Source organism: Neodiprion pinetum, chromosome 4, assembly GCF_021155775.2.
Source record: "Neodiprion pinetum isolate iyNeoPine1 chromosome 4, iyNeoPine1.2, whole genome shotgun sequence".
Taxonomy (NCBI): Eukaryota; Metazoa; Arthropoda; class Insecta; order Hymenoptera; family Diprionidae; genus Neodiprion; species Neodiprion pinetum.
The window spans coordinates 8,705,591-8,726,582 of record NC_060235.2 but is presented as its reverse complement, the minus strand read 5'-3'; the positions used below and the strand labels follow the sequence as shown (position 1 = coordinate 8,726,582).

The window sequence follows — 20,992 nt, the reverse complement described above, 5'->3', positions numbered from 1 at the left end:
GATATGTGGATGACATAATTACATGTGTACACAATGACAATATTCAGCAATCAGTGAATGCATTTAATGTATGTATATCAACCACGTATAAAATTCACGCATAAATTAGCAGAAAATAATAGAATTAGCTTTCTGGATACGTGGATAATTAATCATGAGGAAATATTGCAAACAGATTGGTATCATAAACAAACCTGGTCTGCTAGATGTATTAATTTCAACTCACACCATCTGCTACAATATAAAAAAAGTGTTGCGATCGGTTCATTTGATGGAAGCATTACACTCTCGAATGGGCAGTTTAGAAAAAGAAATCTAAAACTAGTACGTGAAACATTAAAGAAAAACGGCTATCCTGACAAATTGATTAGACATTTACAGGAACAAAGAATATATAAACATTACAATAGTTGTAATGATGATAATTGTGGTAACAACAATGAAAAATGTCTAGGATCAAATCCCTTTATCGAGGGTTTGTCGCAGAACATAAAAAATACACTGCGCAAAGAAAACATCAACGTGTCATACAAAATCACCAACACGTTAAATAATTTATGTACATGTTTAAAATCAAAAACGCCCGCGCTTGAACAAACTAATATTAACTATAAGATTAACTGTATAGATTGTGATGAATGCTACATGGGTCAATCTTCGCAACATTTAAAAAAAATGATCGCTAATCATAAATATGATATCAAAACACGTGATCCAGACAGATCGGCATTAGCCATATCACGCATTAGTTGAAGGGCATAAGTTCAATTTTGAAAATGTAAAAATCTTAGGAAAAAGAGACAAACTGGCACAAAAGGATTATAAAAGAAATTATACACATATCGAGAAACAATACCGTGAACGCAACGAACGCATCAGTTTCTCTCGATGCTCGTGTTGACGAAAGGGGCCCACTTGAGACCAACGTCTCGCTGTTTATCTGAGGCGATAAGTGGCTAGGACAAAGGGGCTGGTGAGTCCCACGAATCGCTAAGGGATCGACGCTTCGAAGGCGACGATCACTTCTCGATAGGATTGCAAACGAACAACATCGTCATCTCGAGCTCGTTATTACTTGTTCCTTGCGACGCTATGTAACTTTGTACTGATTTACAAATATAACTTACTTACGCTAATAAATAATTCGGCAATATCTTACAACCGTCAACAAAAGAACTGATATTGATAATTTAAGTCACCTCTACGCAGAAATTTTATAAGTCGCAAAAAGAATATGTGTTGAAGGTCATATAAACAAAGTGCCAGTATATCAACAATCGCGTAGATAAATGTACGAAATTCAAACATTGTTGTTATAATTAACATTAGGAGTGTCAAAATGACAGATGGATAGTCACTTCCTTCTGAAACACGATGTAAGCAACATCGTTAAGGCTAAGGAATGTCTAAAAATGTAAGTTTGTAATATTTTATTTTCTAACGACAACTCATTAATAATATTCAATAGTGGCATTTTTTTATAATAACGAAATTGAAAGCTCTATTTGTAAAATTTGTTATTTATTGAAATTTAAGAAACCTGACGATGGCAAGCGGGTTCTTACCGAAACGTCGAAATGAAAGCATCATCCATTGTGAATTGCATCTTGTCATCATTGACGGTTTCACCCAACGAAAATTAAATCATAGAATAAAAACAGTCACGAACTTCAAACTGATATGATTAGAGTTAACATTTTTGTATGTTTTTCTTGTCTATTCCAAATCTATCACTGTGTTTTAATTGTGGGTTGAAATAAACTTTTCTTCAAAGCAAAAAAAGCACCGGTCCTCATCCGATTACCGAGTCAAGCAACATAGGGCGTGGGGTCAGTACTTGGATGGGTGACCGCTTGGGAACACCGCGTGCGGTTGGCATCTTCTTTTTGTTCTTGAAAACATTTCAAAGAAGTTTGTATATTTTAATGGTTTTTCCAATGAGTCTTTCCGCGATTTCACTTCCTGATAGTTTTTTTTTCATTTTCAGAGATTCACTGGGTGTCAGATTGGTGTAAGTCAGTGAATCAGAAAAAGCTCTGAAATTTCACCCACTGTCGGGTCTCACTTCCACGTAATCCCACTGCGCATCATTTTGTCCGCAAGTACTGGGTCAATCAATTGAGACTCATCTCGAGATCCTGACACGCCGAAATTCTCCCAACCTATGCGCTTGCACTCTGCAGATTTGTTCGACTTCTGACATCAGATGACAAAGATTCCTAACCATCGGCAACGGCCATACCACGTTGAAAGCACCGGTTCTCGTCCGATCACCGAAGTTAAGCAACGTTGGGCGCGGTCAGTACTTGGATGGGTGACCGCTTGGGAACACCGCGTGCCGTTGGCATCTTTTTTTTCTTGAAAACATTTCAAAGAAGTTTGTATATTTTAATGGTTTTTCCAATGAGTCTTTCCGCGATTTTACTTCCTGGTAGTTTTTTTCTCATTGCTAGACATTCACTGGGTGTCAAATTAGTGCAACTCAACGGATCCAAAAAATTTTCAAAATTTCATACATTGACAGTTTTCACTTCTGCGTAATCTTGCTACGCATCATTTTGTCCATAAGCATTGCATCACTCAGTTCAGAGGTGTCTCGAGATCCCAAGAAACCGATTTTGTGTCATTTTTCGAATTTGCCAATTCACAGATTTGTTTGGTTCCTGCGTTGAGGTAACTTCTTCTATAAATGCTCTTCAGGAGTTTGCTTGTTCGTATTTTCACGAAAATTTTTCCGTTCACCATTATTATGCAATTTTTTACGCACGATGTATCAAATCAATATAATTTGGTAAAAAAAATCGACAGTCTCGTATTCAACGTGATCTTATCGTTCATGTGACAATAACTTTTTATAACATTAATAATTGCGGCTACCTTGTGGTTGTATGTGAAATCTGCACTTCGGACGATACTCTGGCTACGTTCGGGTATGTGCGAAAAATCATATTCTCCTGTCGTAATTTTATTGTTACGTTACGGTTATCCGCGTATTTGACACGTATTTTGAACATCACTTTGCGCATATGTATATGCTTCTGGTATGTAGCAAAAATCATGCCCTCCTAACGGAACCTTAAGGCTACCTCACAGTTCGATGCAAATGATTTGTTTTGGACGTTTCTTGGTCTTCATTTCCAGTACGTAGTGAAAATGATATCGTTACGACTTTACGTAAAGCTCACGATTTAGTTACGTAGTTATTGTTAGATATACATCGTATATGATAAATATATATATATATATACATATATATATACGTGTGTCACATTGTTATTTTTATGTTCCTTCAATGGTACGTACTTGCATCATTCTAATTATAATACCGTACAAAACAGAAGTTTTCATTGCATACAACGTTCTGGAATTTATAAATTTTTAATAATACCCATTGAAATTCCACGACAGAAATTTAATACAAAATTTGCAAACTGTAATTCTTCTGATAAGGCGCGCGTATTTTGTGCCAAGAAAATGTCTTGTGAACAGTCTTGTCATTAGACAGTGGCGTTGCCGCAATTCAAGTGAAAGCCAGTTATACATTTCTGTTGTATTTATCAGTCAATAAAATAGAGTCGAATAAATGAAAGGTTTGACGGAACTACGGGGTGCATTAATATAGAAGCAATATGGTTTGTTGTTAGTGCCATTATTAATTATTCTGCGAAAAATAATATCGAGGATTTTTTTGATAGGCTTGAATTGTAAAACTCGAATAAAACGGTACAACTTGACTATGTCTGGAAAGTCTAAGGACTCAGAAAAAAGCCTTATTGTTAGGAAAAATTGTGATTTGCCAATTCAGTGCAAGATATGTGAAAAAGAACATTTTTTTCTCCTATCGTTTACTTGGCATGATATCTCGCAATTACATCAGATACCTTTCTGGGGGGTTTAAAATTATTGTTCATGCAGCAAAATGAATTTATGTGAACGACAATAAAATTGTCATTCAAGGAAAAGTAGTAGTGAAAAATTGTTGTTCGGAACAAAATTACAAGAATAACTATTATGTGATTTGTTTTTACTTTACATCTCTATGATTTGCACTGCTTGATTCAAATTAGTAGCGAGTATTGCGTTATTGTGTATCAATCTAGACTAATACGGTACAAACTTTAATTTTATGTTCACTATAATTGTATTAAAAACGAATGTAAATGATTTATGAGTCATCTGTCATTAATTTTTTTCGTGGAATTCTAGAGTCAGCGTTCTCATCGTCTACATTTTATTTCGATCTCCTTCACATTCCGATCGATCACGTCGATGAACGCGTGATGCAGAATGAAGGAACAATTTGTGGTTGAGAAGAAGAGATAAAAAATAACAGAACAATAATCTTATTATACAGACAAGGGAAAGCGGAAAGAGGATATTTGAAGCTTTGAAAAAGCTGCGCGTGAATAATTAATTCGTACAAGGTGCGATGGAGGTTTATCGCAAGGGAACAGAAGGGTGACATCTTTCCGCGGAGAGGGTGAAATAATTAGGAGTACGGAGGACTTTAGCAGGGAAAACGAGGACAAGTGAAAAAAAAAAAAATAAAATAACGTTGAAAAAAATTATTAAATAAAATCCTGGCTCCATTCTAATTTCAAGAAGTCTTGTACAGCGGCGTGAACTTCAAATTAACATGCAACCAAAGCAGCTCCGACTCATTTTGCGTTCTTTCAACTCAGGGTGCGCCCGGCATTTTATTTCTCAACGTCCAACAAATTACGTGACTACTTTGAACTTTCGGCATAAATTAGCCGAGGGCAAAGCGTGTCACCCGCGTCTGACCGCCGCTCTCTGGAAGTCCCAGGGTATTGTATAAGCGGAGAATAATTTCGTTTAGACGAATATACCCTGCTTCGTTTAATCCCACAACAAAGCCGACGAGACATTTGCCTCGATTCTGCAATTTTGGCCCTGTCACAAAATTGAATAGAAATAAAAAAATATAAATAAAAAAAAATAAAATTTACAACATTGTTACTTCCGACGGGTTCCTTCCATTCAATGTGTGTGTTACAAATTTTCAGCGAAATCCTTCATGTGCCAAAAATGCTTTTCATATGTTTGCGTACTTTATACGATGATTGAGGCAAGTCTTATACTCGCGATTGTCCCACTTTTATGGAAAACAAAATCTTGTCACGTCTGTTGAGCAAAGACTGAACGAAAAATTATGCAAATAAAGAGGAAGAAAATTAAAATAAAACGTCAATAATACAAGATATTAAGTTTGAAATATTTTGGAAACCTTGTATCAAGTTCGAGTGATGACTAATCCAATTATTTGAGAAGTCAAACAATAAGGCTTGAATTTAGAAAGGTTTGCTGAGATTTTTGATTCATGACGGGACAACAGAGGAAAGATTTGATCAATATGGCTACACGGCAAACGCGATTGAGTTGAACAGGAATTTCAAACGACCAGTTATACGCAGTTAAATATGCGAAAAGTATGTTGAAATTGAAATTAGTCAATTAATGAATAAAGTTTTGTACACTGAAGAGAACTTTCAATGTTCTAGCGTCAAATATTTTATCGGGAATAATTAATCAGTGATAATTTTTATTCTTCGACGAGAATCGTGGCGACAGTTTACAGCAAGTATGATAATTCGATAATTTCAAAAATATTATTCGTAGTTCTTCACTTCGTTACAGGCTTGTGTCCGGTGCCTCGAAGCTCCGGAATACGTTTTTTGGGGTATAAATTTATACAAAAAGATGAAAGAAGTCCCTGGAAATAAAGTATGTTGATTAAGAGCTAACACCGCTGTAAAAACCTAAAACAGAGCTTTTTTTGACCATTTTCTTTTTTTGATGGAAGAAAAGGTAATACGATAATAATATTTCAGGAAGTTACGTTATCAGGCATATATTTAATTCAGTGTCGGCATTTTAAAATATTTGTGGATCGTAATTTTTTTTATTATACTTGAATATGCGCCTAATAACTTCTTTAAATATTATTATCTTATTACCCTTTCTTCCAGAAAAAAAAAAACGCTCACTTAGGTTCTTACAGCGGTGTTACCCCTCAAGTTGACGAGTTTTGAACTTTCAACACACGAACTTTTTTGCCCCAGGTTAGCCGAAAGACGCCGCCATCCATCCCCCCGGAGTCCGATATGAGAGAAACTAGGACCGTCCGGATTACGGAAGCGAGGGAACCTTCGAGTCGACGCCTTTTCCGGCTACGCACGCGTTTATGTGCGTTGTATATCCGCGACATGCTGTGTAAGGGAAATCCCTCAATAAAGAAGGAAACCGACGAGGATAACTCACTCTGCACCCCGTGTATTTCCGGACGAAAACAAAACAGCGCACGCCACTTTTGCTTATTCGGTGACAGGGAATTGGATCAGTGGTTGGATGAATTCAAGAAATAAGCATTAATGGTTCAAGAAACGGGACAAAGAGATAAGGGGACAATATTTAAAAAATATGAACAATGCGTAACAAGGTGTTCCAAAAAAATTCATTCTTTTTTTTTCAAACCCGCTTCAAAATTTCGGTAGAGCATCTCGAATAAAATATCTCGACCAAATATGAGCTTTTAATATTGATATTTACAGATGCCTATTTTATTTTTTCCGTTTTCCATTTAAATAACACTCAAAAAAAAAAAAAATGCGAAAATATTTGAATTTTTTTTTTCTCGTAAGCGACTTGACTTATAAACTATCTGAATACAGATTCTGGTAAGAAATTTCATATTCTATAAACAAATACTGAGACAGAATTTTCTTAATTCTGATCGATTAATAGATATTCACCTATAAACATTGAGTCATCTTAAATATCTCTGCAAATTTGTAGGTAATTTGAGAGCGAGCTTCAAATGCGCGTCTTTTAAATGCATTTTTCACAAATCTGTGTTTTTCAAGGCGGGTTACGAACGTGCGCCTTCAATTTTCAACCGATCAACTCCAAATTTTAACCGTAGCCTTATAATGATATTTTCTAGTGAAGCACGTCAGATTTTTTCGATCAACAGAAATTTAACGATTTTATGATCGATTCGTGACTGATTCTTTTCAGAAAACAATTAACTATCTCTTTCGAATTGACGCCATTTTTGTAAATATCAATATTTCTGAAAAATCTTCACAAGATTTCGGCATCTTCTTCCAGAATCTTTTACCTTTTTTTGTCCTAGATTGAAAATTGCGACCTGCAGGCGGTAGCCCGTGAAGATTATCCGCAAAAAAGAAGTTTCTTTTCATTTACAAATGATTGAAAAAAGAATTGAAAAAAAAAATTAAAATGTACGAAAATCGGAATTAGAATATATTCAACATTTTTCTTAAACAAATTGGAAAAAATGATCCTTGATTTGATATAAACAATTGTATACATATATATTACATATATATATATCACTAACTTACGATACGTTTGAAGTTAAAAAACGACAAAAATTTGCGTTGCTTGAGCGTGACAAACCTGTACGAATTTCAGAATGATACTAGAAGATTCCCGTTCTCTAACAGAACCAGACATCACCACTGTTTAAGATAATTCGAGGTTTGCAGAGGAGGACTAGCAGGCACGTAACCGATAATTGCGCGTTGCGTGGACTCTGGGATTCACGCAAACAACGAAGATCGAGTTTGTATTCCGCGTAAGGGAATGTCGGGTTCACAGTTAGGCCGAAACTGTAACGCGGATTCCGTCTCGAGGTTAGGTGGCAGGCTGAGGTGATAGGATAAGGGCGCGAGAGAGGGCGAGGTTAGTTATCAGCTCAGGTTACTCGACAACCATAAGATGGGGAGATTAGCTCGATTGGTGCTCATTCGGTTAAGCTAACCTTGGCAAACGTCTCGGGCAAACGCGGCCAATGTGTAACCTCCGTCATCCCAAGTCTCGACCCGAACCCAAGCAAAGCACCCTTACTCACGGGGTAATGCATGCGAGAACGATTACACCTATTTAGTCCTCGAATTGTCCGTCACGAGACTCTCGGCAGTGAGTCAAGGTTACGTAGTACTTCTACCTTTACCGACCGAGCAAACTAACCCCTTTTCTTCATATATTAAATGAACAAACGAACGGCAAGGGTTCAAATTTCGACGGTACGTCGCTCTTTTATAAAACAATTCGAGAAAGTTAGTCATATCCTAAAAATCGTTTAAAAAAATGTGCAGATTCTTTACTATTCTTACATTTCTTGCATTTCAGGGGCAAAAAAATGCGTACCTGAGATACTTTGCTCAATTCCGGACAGAATGCGGAGTAAAATGAGCCATTGTGAGACTGTTTTCATAAAATATTGAGGTCGCTAGACGAGGAATTAATAGGAATTACTGTAATTTCGTAAATAAAAGATGCTCCGTCGGCAAAGGTAGGAGTGCTGCATGACCTTGATTCAAGTCAATTCATAAGTAACTACAAGTGAGGTGAACAACTGAAAAACGAAGTTTTCGATATCAGATGTACATTGCATTTCGAAGAGATGTGCTTTTTCAGGGTTGAATATGAAATTTTGTTCAACTTGAAGTTGAAGTAGAGAACAATTTCGACGATGTTTGTCTCCCAGTTTTGGATTAAGTGAAAAATACTGAGAATTATTATAGATACTTGAGCGAGTAGCGAATCGTTATTCGCAAGTCAGTGAATGCGGGACGCGTCGCGTAGCGTCGGAACGATTCAGGCGTTCAGCGAAGCGCTGAAACGCTTGGGAGGTGATCATTTGAAATCGGTACATTCCATCAATCTTATAAGGAGATAGCTGCACGTAGAGTATTTATCAAGTTAATGGCGCGGACGCCAAGATCCAACTGTTAGCCTTAATATGCAGAAGGAAATTAGTCGTACGTGAGCCTTCACCGACTCAGATGACAGACGATGTTGGTATATTTCGACAGTAATACAGAGTGTGTATTGTATGTGAAACTGTCCTTGCGGCTCTTTTTTAGTAAGTTATTTAATGGTTTCAAAGTTACGGGTGTTTTTTGCACTGATTTTAATAACACATCGAGATTTTTCTTTAGTCAATAACTTCCGTAACAAACGGCTTTAGGGTAGATGTAAATCAACCCTCGAACCTCATAATTTTTTTTATTCTGAACCGCTATAATGGATTCACGATTATGAATTTTCGAAGTGTGACCTTGGATTGATCTGTCTCAGAAAAGCTCCACCTACCTATTTCTCCCAAGATCTAAATGATTTCAAATTTTTTCCACCATATTAGATTTCACAAATCTGACATCGCATACGCCACATTCAAATATTGCAAATCTGACTTTATATTCGTGATCAACTACCCAAAAATCCTGTGGTACCAATTTTCATACGAATCCATTCATACATACTCAAGATATCATTTCATTTCATTTTTGGATGTTGTTATTTAAATAATGCAAAAAGTACTGAACCGATTAGAGCTAAAATCTAATAGGTTCTGAGTTTGAAAAAGCTGCGTCAATTGAAATGAAAATCATTGAAATCACTGGTATATCGTTCTCGATATACCATCGGACAAAACAGTTTGTCGCACATAATACATACATTCATACACACCCACACAATCGTCCATCCGAAATGGTCGGAGGTTATTCGCCAAAACTTGAAATGTCTAGGTCTTCGGGGTGATTACATAACTTCCTTTTTTCTTTGAATGCAGAGAAATGGAGAGTTACAAAGAAATATGCCTGTGTATGCACGAAATTAAAGATCGAAAACTCATAATTCTTGAGAAAAGCCGAAAAAAAGTAATAAAGAGCGTTATGTGACGAAACCTCGTGACTCCCCCCTCCTCCCCCTCAGACCCCCTAAAAAAAACTGCACACCAACAAGGAAAACATTGGAAGTAAGCAAATTCTAGAGAGCTTTTGGGAAAAAAAAAGATGCCAACGGCACGCGGTGTTCCCAAGCGGTCACCCATCCAAGTACTGACCGCGCCCAACGTTGCTTAACTTCGGTGATCGGACGAGAACCGGTGCTTTCAACGTGGTATGGCCGTTGCCGATGGAAAGGAATCTCTATCATCTCATCTTGAAAGTCAAACAAATCTGTAGGGTTTGCAAGCGCGTAGGTTGGAAGAATTTCGGCGTGTCAGGATCTAGAGATGTCTCTCAATTGATTGACTCAGTGCTTGCGGACAAAATGATGCGCAGCAAGATTACGCGGAAGTGAGAACCGTCAACGTGTGAAATTTCAGAGCTTTTTCTGATCCACTGACTTAGACCAATTTGACACCCAGTGAATGTCTAACAAGAAGAAAAAAACTACCAGTAGGTAAAATCGCGAAAACAATCATTGTTAAAACCATCAAAATATGCAAACTTCTTTGAATCGTTTTCAAGAAAAAAAAAGATGCCAACGGCACGCGGTGTTCCCAAGCGGTCACCCATCCAAGTACTGACCGCGCCCAACGTTGCTTAACTTCGGTGATCGGACGAGAACCGGTGCTTTCAACGTGGTATGGCCGTTGCCGATGGATACAAATCTCTATAATCTTATCTCGAAAGTCAAACAAATATACAGTAGGATTTGTAAACATGTAGGCTGAGGAGAATTCGGTGTTTCAGGAATTAGGATGTCTCTGCATTGAGTGATGGAGTGCTTACAGACATAATGACGCGCAGCAAGATTACGCGGGAGTGAGAACCGTCAGTGTGTGAAATTTCAGAGCTTTTGCTGATGCACTGACTTACACCAATCTGACACCCAGTGAATCTCTGAAAATGAGAAAAAAAACTATCAGGAAGTGAAACCGCGGAAAGACTCATTGGAAAAACCATTAAAATATACAAACTTCTTTGAAATGTTTTCAAGAAAAAAAAGATGCCAACGGCACGCGGTGTTCCCAAGCGGTCACCCATCCAAGTACTGACCGCGCCCAATGTTGCTTAACTTCGGTGATCGGACGAGAACCGGTGCTTTCAACGTGGTATGGCCGTTGACGATGGATATGAATCTTTATTATTTCATGTCGGAAGTCGAACAAATCTGCAGAGTGCAAGTGCATAGGTTGGGAGAATTTCGGCGTGTCAGGATCTCGAGATGTGTCTCAGTTGATTGACACAGTATTTGCGGACAAAATGATGGGCAGTAGCATTACGTGGAAGTGAGAACTGTCAATGTGTGAAATTCTAGACATTTTTTGGAGCCGCTGACTCGCACTAACTTCACACCTAGTAAATATCTAAGAAAAAAACTGCCAGTAAGTGAAATGACGGTAAGACACTTTAAGAAAGACCGTCCGAAACTGCAAACTTCTTTGAATCGTTTTCAAGAAAAAAAGAAGATGCCAACAGCACGCGGTGTTCCCAAGCGGTCACCCATCCAAGTACTGACCGCGCCCAATGTTGCTTGACTTCGGTGATCGGACGAGAACCGGTGCTTTCAACGTGGTATGGCCGTTGCCGAATGGAAAGAATCTTTATTATCTAACGTCAAAAGTCGAACAAATCTGTAAACTTATTGCTAGCCAATTCCTGGGTTGGAAAAAGAAACAGAGAAACGGGAAGTTGAAAATGTGACTGATTGTGAGAAAGATGGAGGAAAGGTGCTCTACTTTTCACGCAAACTTTCTTATGACTTATTTCACGGCGAAATGTCCGAAGAGGTAGTCGATAACAGAGAGGTCACGCACGAAGTCAAATACCGAAAGTATAACACGCAATACTGCAAAGACTGGGTCACCTGAACATTTCAATATCCTGTATTTTGTAAATTTTTGCGTTTTTTCACTGTAATAAAATGAATATTCACAGTAAAAGTACTTTCGCGTAGTGTTTTTCGTCAAAATGAATCCTCTATAAGCGATATTATTGATTTTCAAATGCTGATATAATTCAATTTTTCGAAGTGAACGCCATCGAAGTATGTTTTTCGCTGAATTACGCACATTCAACTATATCGGACTACAGGCTCTTATTTTAGAAAATGGGATTACAGAGTTACGATTGAAGTATGATATTCAAGAGTAATGTACTTCAAAGTTTACCAAAGTTTTTTTGACATTACCCCAACTTTCACACAAAAAAAAGAAAAAAAAAAACAAAGATGAGACTCATACAGCAGTTTACTTAGGTTCTTGAAGTCTTCGAAATATACTCGAATTTTTTTCAATTCGCAGTACCACCGTAACAGGTGTATAATTGAAAACCATAACTGGTCCGTAAACAACCAGATCACAGGTAGAAATAGTAAAATCACACCTTGCCGGCAGATGTAATTGCTAAAATAACCGTGCCGAAGACTATAAATAAGGACCTGTCAGTTTGGGGTTCGAAGGGGCGACTGAATTTGATACAGATAAATTTTTTTCGAAACAATTCTGTATTCAACTTGTTGCCATATTATAAACATATATAACCGAGGGATACTTCAAAATTCGTAAATAAAAAGTTTAAAGGGCCTAGAATCCGAATCAATCGGTTTTACTAAATAAATTTATAGATAATATATTAGAAATAACCAAAAATGCAAAGATATGAAATTGCTCTTCATGCAACTAAATTTTCTAATTGTATATATATATCTACTTTTATTCACGTTTCCTACGCTAATGGAAATGTTGTTCTGATTCAACGCGATTGGATTAGGTACTTATTGGAGAGTGTTACAGAATTGAGGTACAGAAATGACCACACATCTAAGCAAGTTGATGTCAAAAATTGTCGTTTCGTTATTTTGGATGTTGAAGGATGCTACATATATATGTAGGTAATGCGGGTGTCGGTGTCCGTGAGTTCCTCTGTAGACAATATATCTTTGGGTTTCCGTTTGAAAAAGTGGCCGGTAGAAAGGACAGTGGAACAGAAAATCCAATTCCCCGAAATGGATGGTTCCTTTTAAGCCACATCAATACTTACACAAAGTGCTTACACACCAGGTTCTGGGTCCCGTTGAAATTTGTTCAGTGGTAATTGGCGGAGTGGAATCAAAGCTTCGGTAGAAAGAACAAACGAACATATAAGTCATTACTAACAGTAATGAGATTGCGAGAATGACTGAGACCAATTTCCGCTAGTTATGGACGGCAAGTGTTACGGACTTCACGGGAGGTCTTACTTGGAGTAAACTGAGAACCCGTACTTATTACATCGAACGACTTTTCTTACTTTTGAGAAGGTGAAAGAATAAGGTAGACATGTCCCGGAATATGGTAAAGTGGAGGGATTGCTTCCGTTATACTTCGTCGAGAAAAGTTGGGAAAAGTTTTTGTTTGATGCAACCAGTACCTAACGGAGAAGGAGATCGTTATAAAGTTAGAAAAATTTGTATCCTTCGCGAATAAGAAAGTTTGGCGTATAAGCAGGGTGACTTGGATGCCACCGACAAACGGTAGCCCGGTCGTCAAATTATCCGCAAGGTGATACGACCGTGGCATAAAAATTACACGGAGAACCCCGTCTCGTAATTGTTGTTAAGAGAGGATAAAGGGCCTTGGAGTTGTCAGAGTCAAGCCCTTATACCTACTACGATAGAGTGTCGGATATTTACACTGTGGTCACGTCTTCCACCTCTTCTAATATGACTTATGGATCCTTTGCGGTTTGATGGTACCGGTGTACCTACTTATGTGAGCTTCGGCAGTTCGATTATTTCATCAACTCTATGCTTGCATGGTTGGTGAAACTCTGTGAATGCCAGACAAGCAGTTTGGCACGAACACTTTGCACTGATCACTTGCGTTATTGGTTTACCATCATAACTGAAGCTAAATTTAAGCACGTTCCAATTGAAGGTCATGTGAAGCTAGTCAAAGAAAATTTGTTATAGATCGTGTGGAGCAGCTTGGAATCAAAGCAAGTCGTTTATCGCGTCGTCGCGAGTGAAGTTATTTGAGTTTAAAGTCGAAGAAAATTATTATTTCGTCTAAGCTTAAAGTGTTATATGTAAGTTACTTGTAACGGTGTGACGTCAGTTTAAGACTACGGTGGAACAATCCGTGGCAGAATGTCTTCTATAATACTAATAATTCAAATTCTTCAACCGACACTCGATGAAAATATTAAACAGGTACTCGAGAAATCGTGAACTCTTCAATTAATTCTAAAATCCTTAAAATAATCGCGAGACGTCTGATCGAAGGTCAGAGTTGACTTACCGTAAATTCCATCTGCTCATATAAATGCATTCATGTAGGAATATAATTAGGTATCGACATTCTCAAGTGTAAGTTATACGTAATCCGCAGCCTCGCGGCGAAGATTTGTTATCCGCTTATCGACAATCTGAGGGTGAAGTGAACCAAGTACACCCATACTTCGCTTTACGTCCTAGATACGTTTCGCAAAACTTGGCCGTAAAGCGATAGGTCGTATAACAAATCAATTATTTTTACACAACCCATAGAAATTCAATTGGGTCTGTACCAATTGTTTATAAAATAATATAGTTTTTAGTTTATAATCCATTTTATTCTTTTTATTTCCTATAAAAATGCTTACATAAAAACGGTTTTTCTGGCCGTACAACGAAATAAATTGTTCTATTTCGTGATAGCTGCCTGTTACTTTACAAATTACCGAGATATTTCGTGTTTGAAAGAATATATGCCAACCCCAAATTTGAAGGATGATGAAAGAAACTGTGGGTCGAATTTGTGTGGAAATTGTTTAACAAAGAGTTTTATTTAAGATGATGAAGGCGGTAAAAACGGGATGAATGGTAGGATTTCCGTAAACGAGGGTGGCTGAAAGGGAATGGTTCGACAAAAAGTATTTTTTTATGTTATATAATAATAAAAACGGGTGAGGTAGTTTGGTGTCCGTAGACGTTTGTTGCTGGGAGGTAACTGGTAATTCTACGGGGGTCCAAAGGCCCCATAAGCCCCCTAACAGCTGTGGTGGGAGAGATGCCTCATAAGGCTCCTAAATGGCCAATGCTTGTTTACTAAATTTCTTATTCCAGCCCATTTTATTTATGTAAAAATTCTTCACCGAGCAAAGTGCCGTTGCCTGATTTGTGTCACGAGTCGAAAAGGTGCGTATATAAAGAGCACGTATCATATATATCCGAATTCGATTGATCTTCGTATAAAGACGTTCAAATACAAAGTTTGACGTAAATATCGGTACGATTTGTCACGCTTTTATTAACTCGCTTTCTTGTCTGTCTGTTTCTTGTCGTTTGCTTGTCTGTTCGGTAAAGATTTTGCAATCGATTTGAAACTAACTTCTCGATAAGCTGGATACTTGAAACTTTAAATATAACTCTCAAAACTCGATGACAATGCAATATTAAATTATGTTCGGTACAAATTTTGCAACTGATTTCAAACATATGTATATATATATGTATATATTTGGATGGTCAGCTGGTCGAAATGCGAGAGAAAAACAGAATAAAAAGTATTAAATAACGTTATAAAACGAAAAACGTGAGGCGCATGCGATAGATAATACTAAGGAGTGTAGAAAGTAGCTGTCGTTGAGAAAACTCATCAAACAGATCTTATCAACCTACGTTTTTCGTTTTATAACATTATTTAATACTTTTTAGTCCGTTTTAAAAACGTGGTAAATTGAAGAAAAAAAATGTTATACTTAAATAATTATTTTTATCCTGTGATTTCGGTTGACACATAACGTTCAAGTGCTCTGAAGTATTCGTCTTCCAAGCACTACTCAGGGAGAATTAAAAATATCCTCCTTACTTGATTTCTGGTTCCTGCACGTAATCCCGAGTGCTGGGTACACCTTCAGACTCAGTGAGCTTTATTAATATTTTTTTTAGCTGTTTGTAAAGTGTTTTCTGTGTCCCACTTGTTTGACCGTCGGATTAAAGCTGAGCCCAAGGGATTACGGTGAGGCGGATTTCACCTTGTTAAACCCGTTTTCATCGTGTTTTTCAACATTTCAATCAACACGACATATATAATACAGATTTGCTTTGCCAACTGCGCGTCTTCGTCGCAGAAAACTATACTACCGACTGTTTTATGGTGTTCGGAATTGAGCTGGAGCGCACCGTGCAGATGACGCGATACAATTAGGTGGCCGTCTAGAGGTTGGTACAGTGCAAGACCCAATAACGAGTTTTATTTGCCAGAGAAAAAGCCGAGAAACTCTGCGCCCGGTTCAGCAAATCCGGAAATTGTATTTTGCGGAAATTGCAACCACCTGAGTGACGTGGATCTGGTATACATAGTTCTCTGGTATCTGTTACAATGCTCTACCTCGGTAGAAGAAGCACGCAATTTTGAACTTTTCTTGGTGCTTTGGCCGGTGCCGAGTTTCCGGAAGTTGTACAATCAACGTTGAAATTCTTTCACAGAAAATCACTGGCTAAATATTTCGGAGTTGGGACTGTACTGAAAGAAAAGAATTGTTGAATCCGAGAGAACATTTATTCCAACAAATCTTAGCGGACATTTAATTATTTCAAATCGTTATTAACGTCTAATAAGAAAAGTTTATTCACAACAGAATTATTTTTATCGCAACAGTCGTACAATTTTTCAAGTGGATAAATTTTATACTAAGGAGAATTCGAATAAATATTATCTTGTATCCAACTATTTTTATTTCAGTGTACGCTTAAAATGCTATTGCAAGAAATGGCTCAGGTATAATTTTTTTTTTATGACGGGAATACAAAAAAAAAAAAAATAACGCGACAGAAATTTGTGTGAATCGGGAATATCTCTGGTGAACTTTTTCAGCGTGATTCAATGAGTTGAAGATATGCAAAAAATTGTTATTGTCAATATTCGCTGCATCATCATGAAGGTCATGTTCCCGTTTGAAAAGGAAAACAACGTTTCATTTCATCGACAGCTGTAAATTGATCATGACGACAATAATCGTTATCATTTTCACCTTTGCTGTTTCAGGCACAAAATATTTTCTCCAAGCAGGCACGGTCTTTTAATTTCGCACTCTAGTTTTTCCTCAGAGCGATTAAAATTATGAGTCATTTGGCTAGCTGGGTGGCAAGCTGAGCCCCAAAGACTTCAGCCTCCGGTTTCCAGGTTATGTGGGTTAATGGACCTCGCTGCTGATTCCAGCGTTGCCAACCTATCAGACGCATATTTCTTTAAATGGCGCCAAAACAATTCTTTAGATTTCTCATTTAGGTGGCACCGCAATAATTCTTCAGATGTCTTAATGGCGCCAGAATAATTCTTTATATTTCTCATTTTCAAGAGTGATGTTTGACGGTACTGAAACTCAGTAGATACAGGAATAAATAATATATTTTACTAACAATAAGTACAGTTATATTAGGAACTTCTACTTGTATAATATGTTTTTATTTCTAATATTTAGGACCACCAATTTGTGAAATAAATTAATATGTAATTGATGCATATTTTCTCAGTAACCTCACAATTAGTCTCATTTTTAGTCTGTTGTTTCGATTTCACAGCCCATATTCAGAGATTTCGCCACAGATCTTCAGATTTTTTTTAGATCCCGGCCTAAACGACTATATTTCTTAATAAGAAAACAACTGTTCTGTTTTCCTTGAACGGACTCTAATTTCTTCAGGGTCGGCAATGCTGGTTGAGTCTAAGGATTGTGGCACGATTCGCGAAAACGTGTAAAGGTAGACTCGGGGACAATGAATCTGACTATGAGACGGCTCATTTTTTACACTTGACAGTTGGCAACACAGGGAAACCTACAGCGCCATAGTAGGCCGAGCGCGAAATTAACTCAATCTCAACAAACGTAACATAACCCATGACCGTCGAATCTAACCTTAGAATACGTGTCAATCCAACAAATCATTATCCCCGCGGTATTCTAAGGTTAGATTCGACGGTCATGGGTTATGTTACGTGTTGAAATATGCGTAATTTTGTATACTACATCGATCTCAACTGTACGATGTGTGCGTATGGGTGTGAAAAGGCTGCGCGCGCAACGAGAAAGGTGAGAAAGGGAAAAAGAAGAAGAGAGCAGAAGAAAGCACCTGTAAAAGTAATCGAAAATCTGTGAAAGTAATCTCAGTGTAAAGAAGCAATCAGCTAATGAGAAGAAAAAAAATATCATTTATTAGTAACCCTAGAGAATAAATAAAGTGTTAAAAACAATTATTCATGTTACCCCAAACCTCATTTTCCAACAACATAACCCATGACCGTTGAATCTAACCTTAGAATATGTGTCAATCTAACAAATCATTATCACCGCGGTATTTTAAGGTTAGATTCGACGGTCATGGGTTATGTTACGTTTATTGAGATTGAGTTTGTTTCGCGCTCGGCCGACTGTGGCGCTGCAGGTTTCTCTGCGTTGCCAACATAACTGTCTAGTGGAAAAACTTAGCCCTCTCAGATTCATTGTCCCCGAATGTACGTGCGCGGAGTTGAGGGACAGGGCGACTCGAAGGTGCGGTTTACTTTCCTGCTATGCGACGGTTGCGGGCCAGCTTGCATACGCGTATTAACGTACATGTGTGTATCCATGTATCACGTATGTAGGTACGTGTCTGTAGCAGCAGGGCGGATGCATGCCAAAGAACCTTTTTTTAAACTCAATGGGTATATACGGCGCACGGTGCGTGTCAAGGAAATTGATTCCACCAATAAAGAAACTTTGTGTATACCTTGGGAAGCCACCCTTCCATTCCATTCGAGTTTTCGGAGGGTGAATGAAACGCGCTTATTTTCTTGCCCTATTTTTAAACCGCACGATTCACCGTCGCCTATCCAAATACTGTAAAACCAATCACTGGTTTCCTTTTTCATACAAATAATACTTCACTGAATGTTTCGACAGCTTGTGTACTCGTATACGTAATAAACCTCGGCAGCTCAATGGTGACGAGTCAAATGATTGAACTGCGAGTCTACTAGTTAAAAGACGCCAAACGATCTTTACATTCTTTTGTCACATTAACCCGTTCACTTTAAAATAAAAATATTCACCCTCACTTGACATACTGGGTTACAGTCTCATATGGAATCCATGTAATTTCAGAGAAGTGTGTCAAGTAAGGGTTGGCTCAAAATGCCTTAATTTGAAAAAAAAAACACTCTTTGGATGATTTTGAGATATTTTGGACATGTTTCAGAAATTGATTTCTTTATGCAAAATTTGCATTGCAATGTCAGGATATTTCCACAAAATTAATAGCGGCGAACGATTTGTCAGGAAATTTTACCCCTCTTTCATATAGTTGACAATTATTGAATATGCAGCATACTTCGAAAAAATCGTAAAAAACGAAAATCAAGATTGTACGCTATAGTGTACAAAAACATGGATTGATCAAATATCGTATTGCATCTGTGGAATGGGAAATTAATTGGTTATTAATGAGAAAACCGCAATGTCCCAGCTTTTTTATAATTTCAATCAATCTGACACATTTATTTTACAAATTTGCTTACTTTTTAACCCTCGTTTATTTACTCACCTTAAAATTAGTTGTTTTTTTTTTTCAATCACTTGCCAACTTAATAACTCAATTTTCTGCGCTTACTTCATGAGATTTGCTTTTATCCCTTGTTTGTTCACTTATTTAGAGAATTTTCTCAGTTATTTGCCCGGCAATTATTTACCGGTTGTCTAAAACTTCATAAGATCTGCAATAAAACTCCAATAGATTGGAAGAAGCTTTTGACTTCTTTGGGAAGCTAATGGAACATTTCTCCGTATCGGATAGATGCAAATTGTTACGTGGAATGAAAGAACGGTAATATTGTCTTTTATTAGTGCATTATTCACATCATTTTTGAGGTTGGATTCATTACTGTATAATTTTACACGAAGTTTTTGAAATTCCTCGTCAAACAATTTCTTCTTCCGCCTTTTCTTCTTGTTTCAGTGGAAAAAAATTCTGTACATCCAGATTTTGCTGCTAAGCGATGGTTTCATTTCTTAGCTTTGAGGTAGATTCCGATAATAGCTTGTCAACGGGAATGTTAAATTCATGAGAAATCCTCACTTCCACTCGCATCCCTTCTGTTCCCTTCTCTTATTTTCTCCTTTATTCGCATATGCGGAAAACCCGACAATCGTGCACGGTTCCCTGAAACTTGGACGGATTTTGATCCCAGTACTCATATTTTATTCCACTGGTTATTTCAACCCTCGAATCGTAGATATTTCAATCAATACGCTCACGCTCGCCTCGTTAACGCTGGGATTAACGTGACTGTTTGTAGAGGTGGTGCGGGGGTGGGGAGGTGTAGTAAGGGAGGAAGAAAAAATAGGGGAAAAGGCGGGAGATATATGATGTGTGGAAGGAGAAAGGAAGATAGCGGGTACAGAAGAAAAGAACAAATCCTTAAAAGGACGGTTTGTTACTAGACGCCAGCGCCACACCGTAACAGATATTAAATTTTCGTACTAGATTGGCGACCACTGCAAATCATACAGAGTGCATAATAAATATGTAGAAGTTTTAGCGTTTGATTATTGTTGTTTTTTTTTTTTTTAAATCTCGTACGAACATCACAGTTTCTATTTATAACGGACCGGCTGATAATAAGTCACAGCTTTGACTTATAAAACTATATAGCAAAAGAATATTTTTTTATATTTTCTTATATATTTTAAAGTCGATTTGCGAGAAAATCGTCCAGACTAATTCATCGAAAGATAATTCGTCGACAAACAGTTCGTTGAACTCAACACAACCGAAATAAACACGAATCCAGAACAACCCAACACACTAAATTGTCATTCGACGACTTGGTTCGTTTGGCTTTGTTATTCGACGCTTTATTTTTTCTCAACAACAACAACGCAATAATCTCCAGTCTCCAGGTGGCGCGAGAGTCGGGGGTTTACTTTTTTAAATGAGCCATTGAAGATGAACTACCTAGGGGTTTGAATGCGTTTTTTAATATCTTTCGTATCCCTGAATTCTGGTACTGAATTTGAAAAAACGTACTTACATCACGAAAGCGTACTGATGTATATTAAATACTTTGAAAGCTTACTAGATTTAAGGTGGTGCCTTTTTCGATTTCGACCTTGGAGTATATATCTCTAAATATAAAAGTCCGCGTAGCTCAAACGCGAAAATGGGCTCAACAGCCCGACTCCGTACGCAATTCTTATCAAAAACATTCAAA

The 20,992-nt window shown here is 37.5% G+C and overlaps 1 protein-coding gene, 1 long non-coding RNA gene and 5 other non-coding genes across 13 annotated transcripts in view; 2 read left to right on the top strand and 5 right to left on the bottom strand.

The window, feature by feature from the left end:
* LOC124216388 (protein artichoke) overlaps positions 1–20,992 on the bottom strand; it is a 268,737-nt gene that overhangs the window by 34,637 nt on the left and 213,108 nt on the right. The gene's annotated exons all lie outside the window — the stretch shown is intronic.
* Positions 1,058–6,446, top strand: LOC124216390 (uncharacterized). Its single transcript, XR_011176951.1, has 3 exons — positions 1,058–1,414; positions 5,659–5,745; positions 6,084–6,446. It is a non-coding gene; the product is annotated as an uncharacterized lncRNA (long non-coding RNA).
* On the top strand, positions 2,229–2,347 carry LOC124218396 (5S ribosomal RNA). Its single transcript, XR_006883084.1, has one exon. It is a non-coding gene; the product is annotated as a 5S ribosomal RNA (ribosomal RNA).
* LOC124218397 (5S ribosomal RNA) lies at positions 9,850–9,968 on the bottom strand. The gene has a single exon (XR_006883085.1). It is a non-coding gene; the product is annotated as a 5S ribosomal RNA (ribosomal RNA).
* On the bottom strand, positions 10,319–10,437 carry LOC124218400 (5S ribosomal RNA). The gene has a single exon (XR_006883086.1). It is a non-coding gene; the product is annotated as a 5S ribosomal RNA (ribosomal RNA).
* Positions 10,790–10,908, bottom strand: LOC124218401 (5S ribosomal RNA). Its single transcript, XR_006883087.1, has one exon. It is a non-coding gene; the product is annotated as a 5S ribosomal RNA (ribosomal RNA).
* LOC124218405 (5S ribosomal RNA) lies at positions 11,253–11,371 on the bottom strand. Its single transcript, XR_006883092.1, has one exon. It is a non-coding gene; the product is annotated as a 5S ribosomal RNA (ribosomal RNA).